Below are 12,628 nucleotides of genomic sequence, written 5' to 3'. Positions count from 1 at the left end.
GTCTATAAACTCTTTATCTCTTATCACAGTATTAAGCATATTACTTGGGTTTTTAAATACTGGATATTTAAGTTTAATAGATGAAATTAATTAAACATTAAAATGTTTTTTAAAAAGAACATTTAAAAGAATTAATGTTCTTTTAAAGCATTTTAACTTTACTTAGTGTGACAAAAATGACACGGAGGACTTTCTGCCAGACCCACGTTGCTTTTCTCTTTCTCCTTTTTTTCTTTATCCCCACAGGTTTCAACTCAATGCATGTAGTTCTTGTTGAGGACACTCTGTGTTCCAGCCTCCATTAATCAAATACTGTGCACTTAGTACTGCATGTAGCATAAGCTCAAAACCAAAAGGCTGGAATTTGATACCACGGAAGTAAACAGTTCATTGAGTTATATACATCTTTTGAAGTACCTTTAATATCGCCAGTGGTAGTGGCCATTCTCTTTTATGCACCGAAGTTATAATCCATTTAAAATAACCGAGTACCTGAGATTAAATTAGGCACTGTAGGGTGTTATTTAAAAAAAAAAAAAAGGGGGGGGGGACTCTTTTGCCCCCTTATGATGCCTATGTCAGAAGCTTTCTCTATCTCCTTTATACTTTAATAAAACTTTATTACACAAAAGCTCTGAGCGATCCAGCCTCGTCTCTGGCCCCGGATTGAATTCGTCTCCTCCGGAGGCCAAGAATCCCACGTCTTATCTTATCGTTCAGCAACAACCTCTCATCTTGGGGGCTCGTCCGGGATCCTTCAGGACAAAATGGGCCTGATAATCTATGTGAGCCTACTTCTGCTGACTCCAAAAATCCTGAGTCTGCCGTTTGATCCTCAAGACAATGCCTTCCTGTCCTGGGCTCACTCCTATGCTGCATTCCACAATTGGTCTAACTGCTGGGTCTGCGGAGCACTCCCCACTTCATCGGTGGAAGGCTTCCCGTGGTGGACATCTCCACTTCAAGGAAAAGACTTTCTCCAAGTCTGCGAATACCTTCGACAACAATCACATGTGATGCCTCTTCTTAAACTGATGACATCTAACAACCTTAAGATGGACTGATGTAACTATGGACATAATGTGACTTTTCATTTTGATTTTAACTTGGTTTAATGACTATTTTGCCTTACATCTGTAACTGTATAGTGGGGTTTTCTAACCGTCTAAAAGCTTTTAATTTACAAATAGTTGTCCGAGCTCCTTTGAGTGCCACAGCCTCCTCCAACTATTACTTGGAGCCCCTGGATCAGACATCCTCACTATGAGGATTAGGAGAATATGTTGCCTCACCAATTTAGGGACAATGCCCCTTGTCAGCTCGGAAGCAGTTATGGAATGAGAATGACGCCCCTTTTCCCTAGGCAACATAATTCTCCTAAAAGAAAAGGGGGGGAATGAGAGAGTCATTTCCTAGGCAAGTTGATAAGAAGTCTAGGGGTCCCCAAGGAGAGAGAGGTCTAGGATATTCAAGGAGGAAAAAAGGACAAACTTTTTTACTTTTTTTCCTCTACATTCCTTAGGATTATATAACAATAATGTATCCTGCCTGAGGACAGTCTAAACCCTCTGGCTAATTCTGTTATCTTAAAACATAAATTATGGGAGTAGGTCTGGTCTTTACAAGGATGTATCCTGCCTGAGAACAATCTTTGGATTAAACCTTCTGGCCAACTCTGTTATTTTAAAATGTAAATTATGGGAGTGGGTCTGGTGAGGTCTTTACAACCTCCAGATATTCTTTGGATTCATTGGAGAGTATATAACTCCATTGCTAACACTAGCAAAGGGGGTACTCTTTTGCCCCCTTCTGATGCCTATGTCAGAAGCTTTTTCTACCTCCTTTATACTTTAATAAAACTTTATTACACACAAAAAAAATAAAATAAAATAAAATAATAAATTTTTAAAAAAAGGCAAAAATTCTCGTTGCTGTCCTCCAGGAATTTATATTCTAGCATTTACATAGTAAAATTAGAGAGCATGATGGGAAAGTACTAAATTATGTGGACAGACCTAGAAGAATATAAAATACATCATGATGTCATGTTGGTTTCCTATTGCTCTTGTAACAAATTAACACAGATTTGGTAGCTTAACACAAATTTATTACCTTAAAATTCTGGAGGTCAAATGTCCAAAATAAGCCTTTGGGGGCTAAAAATCAAGGTTTTGGCAGGGCTACTTACTTCTACTTCTGGAGGCTCTGAGAAAGAATCCTCTCTCTTACCTTTTTTAGCTTTTGGAGGGTAGCCACATTGCTTGGCTCATGACCCCATCTCACACTGCCTTTTCTCCCTCCACTGCCATTGTTGCATCGTCTCCTCCTCTATTCTGATCCTCTGGTCCTCATGAGGACCCATAAGGACTTATGATCACATTGAACTTGCCTGCATAACTCAGGATAGTCTCCCCATCTCATCATGGTTCTTTTTAAACACATCAGCAAAGTTCCTGTTGCCATGTAAGGTAATATTCACAGATTCTGGGGAATTGAAAGTGAACATATTTGTGGGGGAGGGGAAGGCATTATTCAGCCAGCCACAGGTGTGCAGTTGTGTAGCACATGAATGGAAGATAACTAGAGAAAATTTTAAAATTTAATAGAGGAAATTAAGATATATCTTGAAGGACAGGTCAATGTAATATGCAGAGCAAATATTACTTAAACCTTCTAACAGGAAAAACAAAAACACCATAAGTAATAAGAATATACTTAAGACTCAAAGACCTCAAGATGCTGACTTTTGGGGAAAACAAGAATAACATAGAATAAATGGTTAGTAAAAGAACCTAATGGAGAAAGGTGTTGTATAATCCTTTAGATCAAAAGAACTTACAAAGACAAAAAATAAGACAAAATGTGGTCATATTGCTCTGGAGAAGTTAGTCCAAAGAAATGACATCCAGAAAGAGCTAAATGCTGTATGTATTCACAGCAAAAGGAAAAGAAAGCCATTGGATTTCAAGAAGCTTGAACTCCAAAAGAGGGAAAGCAAACCCACTGCAATAAATAGACAAAATCTTTTTTCTATTTTTCAGTTTTGCCATTTTCCTTAAATTTTCCTACATCATTTTTGCTAACGTAAGGGGAGTAGCTAGATAGCAGAGTCAAGCAAAAAAATGTTAATGACATGAATATTTTCTATTCCTTTTATTGATCAGGGTGTCCTATATTTAGGATATGCTGATTCGATTTTTTTTTTTAACTGTCCTAATTTGACCTAATTCTCTCACAGGATTTGCTTGTCCCTTCCCTTCATCTCTCCCCATTCTTTTCTAAAAATGAAGGAAATAATGGAGGTGGGAGGACAAAAAGATTCAAGTGAGAAAAATGCAGGGACCAGGGGCTGCAGAAGAAAAGGGATGGAAAGGAAGATATATAGGAGAAAGGTGTTACAGCGCATGACCTTTCCTTCTAGTGGATTAAAGTGCTGAAAATTTGAAAACATTCATATAGGGTGCTGTGCTTGCAAAATAATAAAAAGGAAAGAAGGGAATTGGAGGTAGAAAATCAGAGAAGTTGGGACATTACAGCAAAACAGTTTACCATTTTGTCTATGGTGAACCAACCTGAAGAGGTATCTTAAGAAGTTTTAACCACTTTTCTTATATTTACATGAGAAATATTCTTTCATATCCATAAAGTACTAAAATTCTTCCACCCATGGTAACTCTGCTACACTCCCATCACTCCTTTCTTGCCTTATCCAAAAAACATACTCTTCCATGGATTATTTCACCAACCCATTCTTCTAACCTTGCCGCCAGAAAGTTTGTAAAATATATGCATAGGTCAAAAGCAATGGCTTCTGATATTTTAAAATAGACTCACAAAAATTTTTTGTTTAATTTTTGGCTACACTGGGCCTTCACTGTTGCTCAGAGGCTTTCTCTGGTTGTAACCAGCAGGAGCTACTCTGTAGTTGCGGTGCGAAGGGTTTTCATTGCGGTGACTTCTCTTGCTGTGGCTCACGACTTGCAGCATGGAGTAGTTGTGGCACACGGGCTTAGATGCCCTGTGGCATGTGGAATCTTCCCAGACCAGGGATCAAACCTGTGTTTCCTGCAATGATAGATCGACTCTTAAACACTGAACCACCAGTCCAAAATAGATTTTTTTTTAACAGAAGTTTTAGGTTCACAGTAAAATTAAGAGGAAGGTACAGATATCTTCTACTCCTTCACATACATTATCAACATCCCTCACTAGAGTGCTGCATTCATTATGACTGATGAACGTACATTAACATATCATTATCATACATGTACATGTATGGTTGAGTCCTGTCATTGATCACCTGAAACTATCACAACATTGTTAATAGGCTACACCCCAATGCAAAATCAAAGAAGGAAATGGCAACCCACTCCAGTACCCTTGCCAGTGAAAATCCCACTTTTCACTTTCATGCATTGGAGAAGGAAATGGCAACCCACTCCAGTACCCTTGCCAGTGAAAATCCCACTTTTCACTTTCATGCATTGGAGAAGGAAATGGCAACCCACTCCAGTACCCTTGCCAGTGAAAATCCCACTTTTCACTTTCATGCATTGGAGAAGGAAATGGCAACCCACTCCAGTGTTCTTGCCTGGAGAATCCCAGGGCCGGGGGAGCCTGGTGGGCTGCCGTCTATGGGGTCGCACAGAGTCGGACACGACTGAAGCGACTTAGCAGCAGCAGCAGCAGCAGTGCAAAATAAAAATTTTTTAAAAAGAACCTATCATTATCACCCAAAGTTGGTAGTCTACATTAGGAGCCACTCTTCATGTTGTATATTCCTTGAAACTGGACAAGTAAAATAACGTATCCACCACTAGAGGATCATGCAGAATGGTTTCACTGTCCCGAAAGTCCTCTGTGCACTGCCTATTTATTTCTCCCTCCCTTCTAATCCCTGGCAACTACTAATCTTTTTACTTCATACTTTTGCCTTTTCCAAAATGTCATATGTTTGGGCTCATATAGTATGTAGCCTTTTCAGATTGGTTTCTTTCACTCAGCAATATGCATTTAAGGTTTCTCCAAGTCTTTCTGTGGATTGATGGCTGATTTCTTATTGGCACAGAGTAAGAATCCATTGTCCAGACGTACCACAGTTTACTCATTCTTTCACCACTGTAGGACATCATTGTTACTTCCAATATCTGGCAATTATGTATAAAGCTGCTGTATACATCCAGGTGCAGATTTTTGTGCATGCATACATTTTCAACTCCTTTGGGTAAATACCAAGGAGCAAGATTGCTGCATCATATGGTAAAAGTATGTTTAGTTTTGGAAGAAACTGCCAAACTATCTTCCAAACTGGCTGTACCATTTGCATTCCCATCAGCAATGAAAGAGAGTTCCTCTTGCTCCATATCCTTGCAAGCATATGGAGTTGTCAGTATTCTGAATTTTGGCCTTCTTATAAGTGTGTAGTAGTATTCTTTAGTTGCTCTAATTTGTATTTCCTGATGACATATGATGTAGAACATCTTTTTATATGCTTATTTTCCATTTGTATATCTTCCTTGGTGAAACATCTGATCTCTTGCTCATTTCTAAATCAGATTGCTTGTTTTCTTGTTGTTTAGCTCTTTGTATACATTGGATAACAGTCCTTTATCAGATATGTCTTTTGCAAATATTTCCTTGCAGTCTGTGGTTTGTCTTCTCATTCTCTTAGTAGAATTTTTTAAATGAAAACTTGAAAGGAGCCCAGGGCAGAACGTCTTCACGTAAAGAGGGCAGATTCTAAAATCTCCCACAAAAGCAGCCTATCAGTTTTGATATTTATAGATAGGAACATCTTTCTGAAGTATGCAGCAGTGGAATTAACAAAGGATTTAAAGTCTAAAGACATGGTTCAATCATAACTAAAACATTTATTAGGTGAATTAGTTAGCAGTTTTTTGGCTTCAAGTGAAAAAGTCCAAACCTGCTTAAGAAAAACAAGGAACATAGTGACTCAAAGAACTTAAAAACCAGGAGTTAATCCAGCTTCAGAGAGAGCTATATTCATTTCTTTATATAAAATCAAGAATTTCTTTCTCTCTCTCTCTCTCTCTCTCTGGTTCTCCATTTGGCTGTCCTCTGTATTGGCTTCCCTCTAGCAGCTTTCTCTAGACAATAGCTCTAGGTTTTCATGGTCCTTACAGCTCCCAAGTGAAGCCAACTCATTCCTAGAATTCATTTATTTCTCTCTTTTCTAAAAAAACCTCAAATTACTTGGACCATATGCCAACCTGTACCTCAGTCTCTGCATTCAGTCGGATATAGTGGGATCTGATAGGCTAGTGTGGGTCATATGTAACAGAGATAGTCAAAGTCCCTTGATTGGCAGTCCTGCTAGGAGTTACAGAAAGACACAGCGATAGTCCTTAAAGGAAAACCAGAGTCATATTACCAAAATGAGAAAGTAAACTGACCCAACAAAAGCAACAGATATCAACTATATCAGTTGTGAGGTTTTAGTCAAGTCACTTAGTCTCTGGTTTTCTTTTTTTCATCAGTAAAAAAGACAGGGAGGTAATAATACCAGACCCCACTACTGGACATAGTTCTTGTGAGAAACAAACACTCAATAAAACATATGAAAGGATCTGTAAGCTGTGAAGCACTATTGAAAATAACAGGAGTCCCTAACTACATATTATTTGTCAGAAAAAACAGTATTATTTCTGTAATTAGTACCTCATTTATGTCAAATGACAAAACTAAAACAATTTAGTAACAAGTTTGATGTCCTTTATTCAAGAGAAGATAATCATGGATTGGGGGGAGTTCAGATCCTTTTGTGTACTGAGGGATTAAGAGCAAGTTTTACAGAACATTAGTAGAGGCAACATTGCACAGCAAAGGAAACTATAAACAAAACAAAAAGACAATCCACAAAGTGGGAGAAAATATCTGCAATGATGCAACCAACAAGGGCTTAATTTCCAAAATATGCAAATAGCTCATACAACTCAATAACAATAACAAATAAAAACAATAAATAATGCCCAGAGGACCTAAATAAATATTTCTCTAAAGAAGACATACAGATGGCCAACAGGTACATGCGAAGATGCTCAGCATCACTAATTATTAGAGAAATGCAGATCAAAACTACAATGAGGTACCACCTCAAGCCAGTCAGAATGGCCATCATCAAAACATCTACAAATATTAAATGTTGAAGAGGGTGTGGAAAAAAAGGAACCTTCCTGCACTGTTGGTGGGAATGGAAATTGATACAGTCACTGTGGAGAACAGTATGGAGGTTCCTTAAAAAGCTAAAAATAGAGCTACCAAATGATCCAGCAATACCACTCCTGGGCATATATACAGAGAAAACCATAATTTGAAGAGATACTTTCACTTCAGTGTTCACTGCAGCACTATCTAAAATAGTCAGAACGTGGAAGCAACCTAAAGTCCATTGACTGAGGAATGGATAAAGAAGATGTCGTACATATATATGATGGAATATTACTCAGCCATTAAAAAGGAACAAAATAATGCCATCTGCAGCAACATGGATGAGCCTAGAGATTATCATACTAAGTGAAGTAAGTTGGACAGAAAAAGCCAAATATGTGATATCACTAATATATGAAATCTAAAAAGCAGAACAAATGAACTTATGTACAGAACAGAAATAAAATTTATATACATAGAAAACAAACTTGGTTTGTTACCAAAGGGAATGGGTGGTTACCAAAGGGAATGGGTGGCAGGGATGAATTGGGAGTATGGAATAAACAGATACACAATACCATATATAAAATAGATAAGCCTTGTCCTCCCCTCCCGCACCAGTAGAAGCAGAATACTGACAGTGGTATTGATAGTAAAGGATAATGGAAAAAAAATCCAAGATAAAAGAATATAGATATAGATACACCATATATAGTTCCATTATAGAACTATAATGGAAAAAATATGGAAAATATAATGGAAAAATATCTATATAATGTGTGTGTGTGTATATATATATATATATATATATATACACACTCATGTATGAAATACCAACAACAAACTACCAAGACTTTCTTTACTCTCAATACCACTGTCAGTATTCTGCTTCTATTGGTGTGAAAGGGGAGGACAAAGTGTCTTATTTTCTTCTTCTTTTTAGCATTATGATGTCTGGTTCATGGTCTTATTCATGAGTAAAGGAATATTCATAATATTTAGTGGAAATCACTTAAAATATCATCAGTGTTTTTGGACTATTAGTAAAACTAGTGGTAAAAATTTCATTCATTCAAGAGCTTTACATCTTAAAATTCTCTTTTAATATGCTTATATTGATTCAAAAGGCAATAATTCTTCCACTTTAGAGTTTTTGCAAAATTTATTTATCTTAGTATGTATATATCAAAGTGGCCACCAACCATATTCTCTTTCTATATAATGGATAAAGTGAAATTTCAATGACTATAGGCAACATAACTTATTCCAGAACTTAGTTTTCTTTTTAGGATAGATTTATTTAAATTAGCTAAGATAATATTAATCATGCTTTATTCAAAATTACTAAAAGTAATACATGCAGTAGCATTCCAAAACAGTTCTTGTTATTTTAAATATTCTCTTCAAAGTATTTCTGTTGCTAGATATAAATAATTTCCAAAGAGTCTTCAGCCCAGATGGTGAAATGATATACAAAAATTCAGTTTCTTGTAAAAAAAAAAATTCAGTTTCTTGTAATATGATGAGGTCAGTCATACAGAAAGTTCAGAGTCTCCAATTCCTTTTTCAATTTAAAAATTCCAGTGGATCACCTTAGTTTTAAATTATTGCTCTAGTCTTTGGCCTTCTTATAAATTTCTTGTCAGTGTCTTTTGAACTACTTTATGAAAGTGCTGTCTTTAATTATTCACTTACTTTCATCTTCATCTAGTATTTTTTTCTGAACTGCTTACCTGATTTCCTAAATGAAAGAGCACATTTAAAAGCATTATTTTTTAAATAATTTTTATTTATTTACTTTGTGCTGGGTCTTCATTGCAGCACAGGCTGTTCAGTTGCAGCTGCGCGGGCTTCTCACTGCAGCGGCTTCTTTTGTTGCACAGCCTGGCCGGTAGAGTGCACCGGCTTCAGCAGTTGCAGCACGTGGTCTCGGTAGCTGCAGCTCCCGGGCTCAGAGCACAGGCTCAATAGTTGTGGTCAAGGGCTGAGTTGCTCCGTGGCATGTGGGATATTCCAGGGCCAGGGATCGAGCCTGTGTCTCCTGCACTGGCACTCAGATTCTTCACCACTGAGCCACCAGGTAAACCCTAAAAGCATTACTTCTAAAGATTTCAAAGCTAAAGATTTCAAAAGATTTTAAAATGTCATTTTTCTTTTTAAGATTTCATAAAAGTCTTAATTATGTGTTCCCAGGAGAAAAATACATTCATTTAATTTACTCAGATAAATAAAATCTGTCCATATTTCATCACTAGCCTAGTAAAACTAATTCCTTAATGTCAGTGACTGTGAAGGACTTTTCCAGCCCCAGTGGCCCTCAGATCCACTCCCTACCTTTCCTTTTTCTGCTCTGTATCGCAGGCTCCTGTGTTCCTGGCCCCTGTGCCAACTGACTTCCAGATGGGTTTGGCCAGTTGGGGGCACTGGTAGAGACTGGAGGCTGGGAGATTGAAAGGAGAGAGTAGAGAAGTCCCAGGCTTTGTCCCTCTCTGCCTTGGGAGGCAAGTGGAGCAACAACTGGCTCTCCTGTCTGGTCCTAGCTCCCCACTGCAGAATCCTATCAGGATTTCAGCTCTGTCAGTCAGGGTCCACTCAGAAGAGAAAATCCATGCAGTAATGTGAATGAAGAAGGCTTAATATAAAGAATTATTCACTATAATAGACACAGGAGTAAGGCAGGATTGGCCAATAAGAAATGAAGAGAAATCTAAAGAACACGAGAATAGCAAGTATAGGACTCCTCTGGTGGTCCAGTTGAGAACCCACCTGCCAATGCAGGGGACAGGGGTTGGATCCCTAGTCCGGGAAGATCCCACGTGCTGTGAGGCAAATAAGCTTGTGTGCCACAACTACTGAGCCCACATTCTAAAGCTTGCAAGCCACAACTACTGAGCCTACATGCCGTAACTACTGAAGCCCATGGGCCCTAGAGCCTGTGCTTCACAAGAGAAGCCACTGTAATAAGAAGCCTGCACGCCACGAGTAGCCCCTGCTCACCATCACTAGAGAAAGCCCGAGGGCGGCAACAAAGACCCAGCACAGCCAAAAACAAATATTAAAAAATAATAATAATAAAGGATAGCAAAGATAAGGAGTAGTTACAACTCTAGTGCTTAGAGAGCAAGTACCATCCTTCCCTACCTCCCCAAAACTAAGAGCCAGATCGCGGTGGAAACAATTACCATGGCTGACTGAATGGTGAGCTTCCCCGGTGGCTCAGAGGGTAAAGCGTCCGCCCGCAATGTGGGAGACCTGGGTTCGATACCTAGGTGGGGAAGATCCCCTGGAGAAGGAAATGGCAACCCACTCCAGTATTCTTGCCTGGAAAACCCCATGGACGGAGAAGCCTGGTGGGCTACAGTCCATGGAGTCGCAAACAGGACACGACTGAACGATTTTACTTTCACTTTCTTTCTTTCGCTGAATGGTGGAGACGTTTGCTATGGTATCACACCCGCAGAACTTGCCGAGGGAAACCAGCCCCTACCTCATAACTGCAAGGCCACCCTGGAGGATGCTGGAGGAAGCTGCCCTCAGGGAAGTACTGTGAGTTACTGGCACACAGTAGCAGATGCTGCAGAAGCTGCAAGCACTGCCCGAGCCGGGCACTGCAGACGCGGTACAGACTTTAGGAGCACCAGTGGGAAAAGCACCCAGGAGCTGAAAGAGAGGAGAAAAACCCTCCTCCCGCAATGTCTCTCCAGCACCTCCTACTGACAAAGCTTACTATCATGCCAACTGACAAAGGTTTTAGAAACATTTGGAGGGAGAAACTAATCTAGAAACAAGGCCTGGTTTAGTTTGCTCTATCTGCATAATGTATTACCATGAATTTAGTAATTTAAACAACACACATGTATTATCTCACAGCTTCTGCAAGCTAGGAGTCTGGCATATTTTGTCTAGGTTCTCTGCTCAGGGTCTCACAAGGCTGAAATCAAAGTGTCAGCTGGCAGCATCCTCATCTGGAGGCTTATGGAACAAGCAGTCATTCAGAGTGTTCACATAATTCAGTTCCTTGCAGGTGTAGGACTGATGTCTCTGTTTTTTTGTTGACCGCTAAGGACCACTCTCAACAAATAGAGGCTGCTTTTGCAATGTCTCCCCCTCCATAGGCTCTCTTAAATAATGCTTCTTTCTCTTACAGTTTTATTGCAATATAATTGACACATAACGCTGTGTAAGTTTAAGATGTGCAGCATGAATGTGCAGTATGAAATGATTATCACAATAAATGTAAACACCATCATCTCACATAGGTATGACATTAAATATATTTTTTCCTAGTGATGAAAACTCCTAGGATTTACTCTTAACTGCTTTCATATATAACATACAGTAGTGTTGTACCTTACAATCCTGGTACTTATTTATCTTATAACTGAAAGTTTGTACCTTTTGACAGCCTTCATCCAGTTCCCCCAACCACCGCCTCTGGTAACCACATATCTGATCTCTTTTCCTATGAGTTTATTTTATTTATTTATTTATTTATTTTTTGCTTTTGAGGTATTTTTGATCTACAATACTACAATAGTTCCTGTCATACAACACAGTGATATTACTGTACATTTCAAAATTATCACCACCATAAGTCTAGTTACCATGTCATCATACAAAAATATTACACAATTATTGACTATATTCCACACACTACATTTCATACTGTGACTCATTTATTCTGATCTATAAGTCTGTACCTCTGATCTTTCTCACCTATTTCTATCCTCCAACTACCCCCTCCCCTTTGGCAACCACCATTTGTTCTGTGTCTATAACTGTTGCTGAATCTCCTTTTCAATACAGAAATCTTTCATTACAGTCAATCTCTTTTTGAATAGCTTTCGGTGATGAAAAACATTATTTCACTAAATGGCCTATTATTTTGAGGATTTACAATTGTTAGGAGGTTCTTCACTGTGATGAACTGAAATCTATTTTTTAATTAATTGAGGTATTTTTGAGGGGGCCCCTCCCCCTACACAGCATAGCATGTGGGATCTTAGTTCCCTGACCAGGGACTGAACCCATGCCCCCTGCATTGGAAGCAAAGAGTCTTAATCACTAAATCACCAGGGAAGTCCCAAGACATAGTTAATTAAAAATTATATCAGTTTCAGATGTGCAACATAATGACTCAAAACTTTTATAGATTATACTCAATTTAAAGTTATAATAAAATATTGGCTGTATTCCCTGTGCTGTATAATATATCCTTATAGCTTGTTTATTTTATGTTTTAAGCTATATCCTTATATCTTATTTTATTTATAGTAGTCTCTGCCTCTTAATCCCCTATCACAATTTTGCCCCTCCCCACTTCCCTCTCTCCATTAATAACCACTAATTAAGCCACTATATAAAAGCCAAATTTTAAAAGAAATGGGGTGTGCTGGTCAGTTCTATAAGTCAACCTGGCTAGACATAGTCCCCACTTATTTAATCAAACCCTAATTCAGGT

Source organism: Cervus elaphus, chromosome 12 (genome assembly GCF_910594005.1).
Source record: "Cervus elaphus chromosome 12, mCerEla1.1, whole genome shotgun sequence".
Taxonomy (NCBI): Eukaryota; Metazoa; Chordata; class Mammalia; order Artiodactyla; family Cervidae; genus Cervus; species Cervus elaphus.
This window is presented reverse-complemented; position numbering follows the sequence as displayed.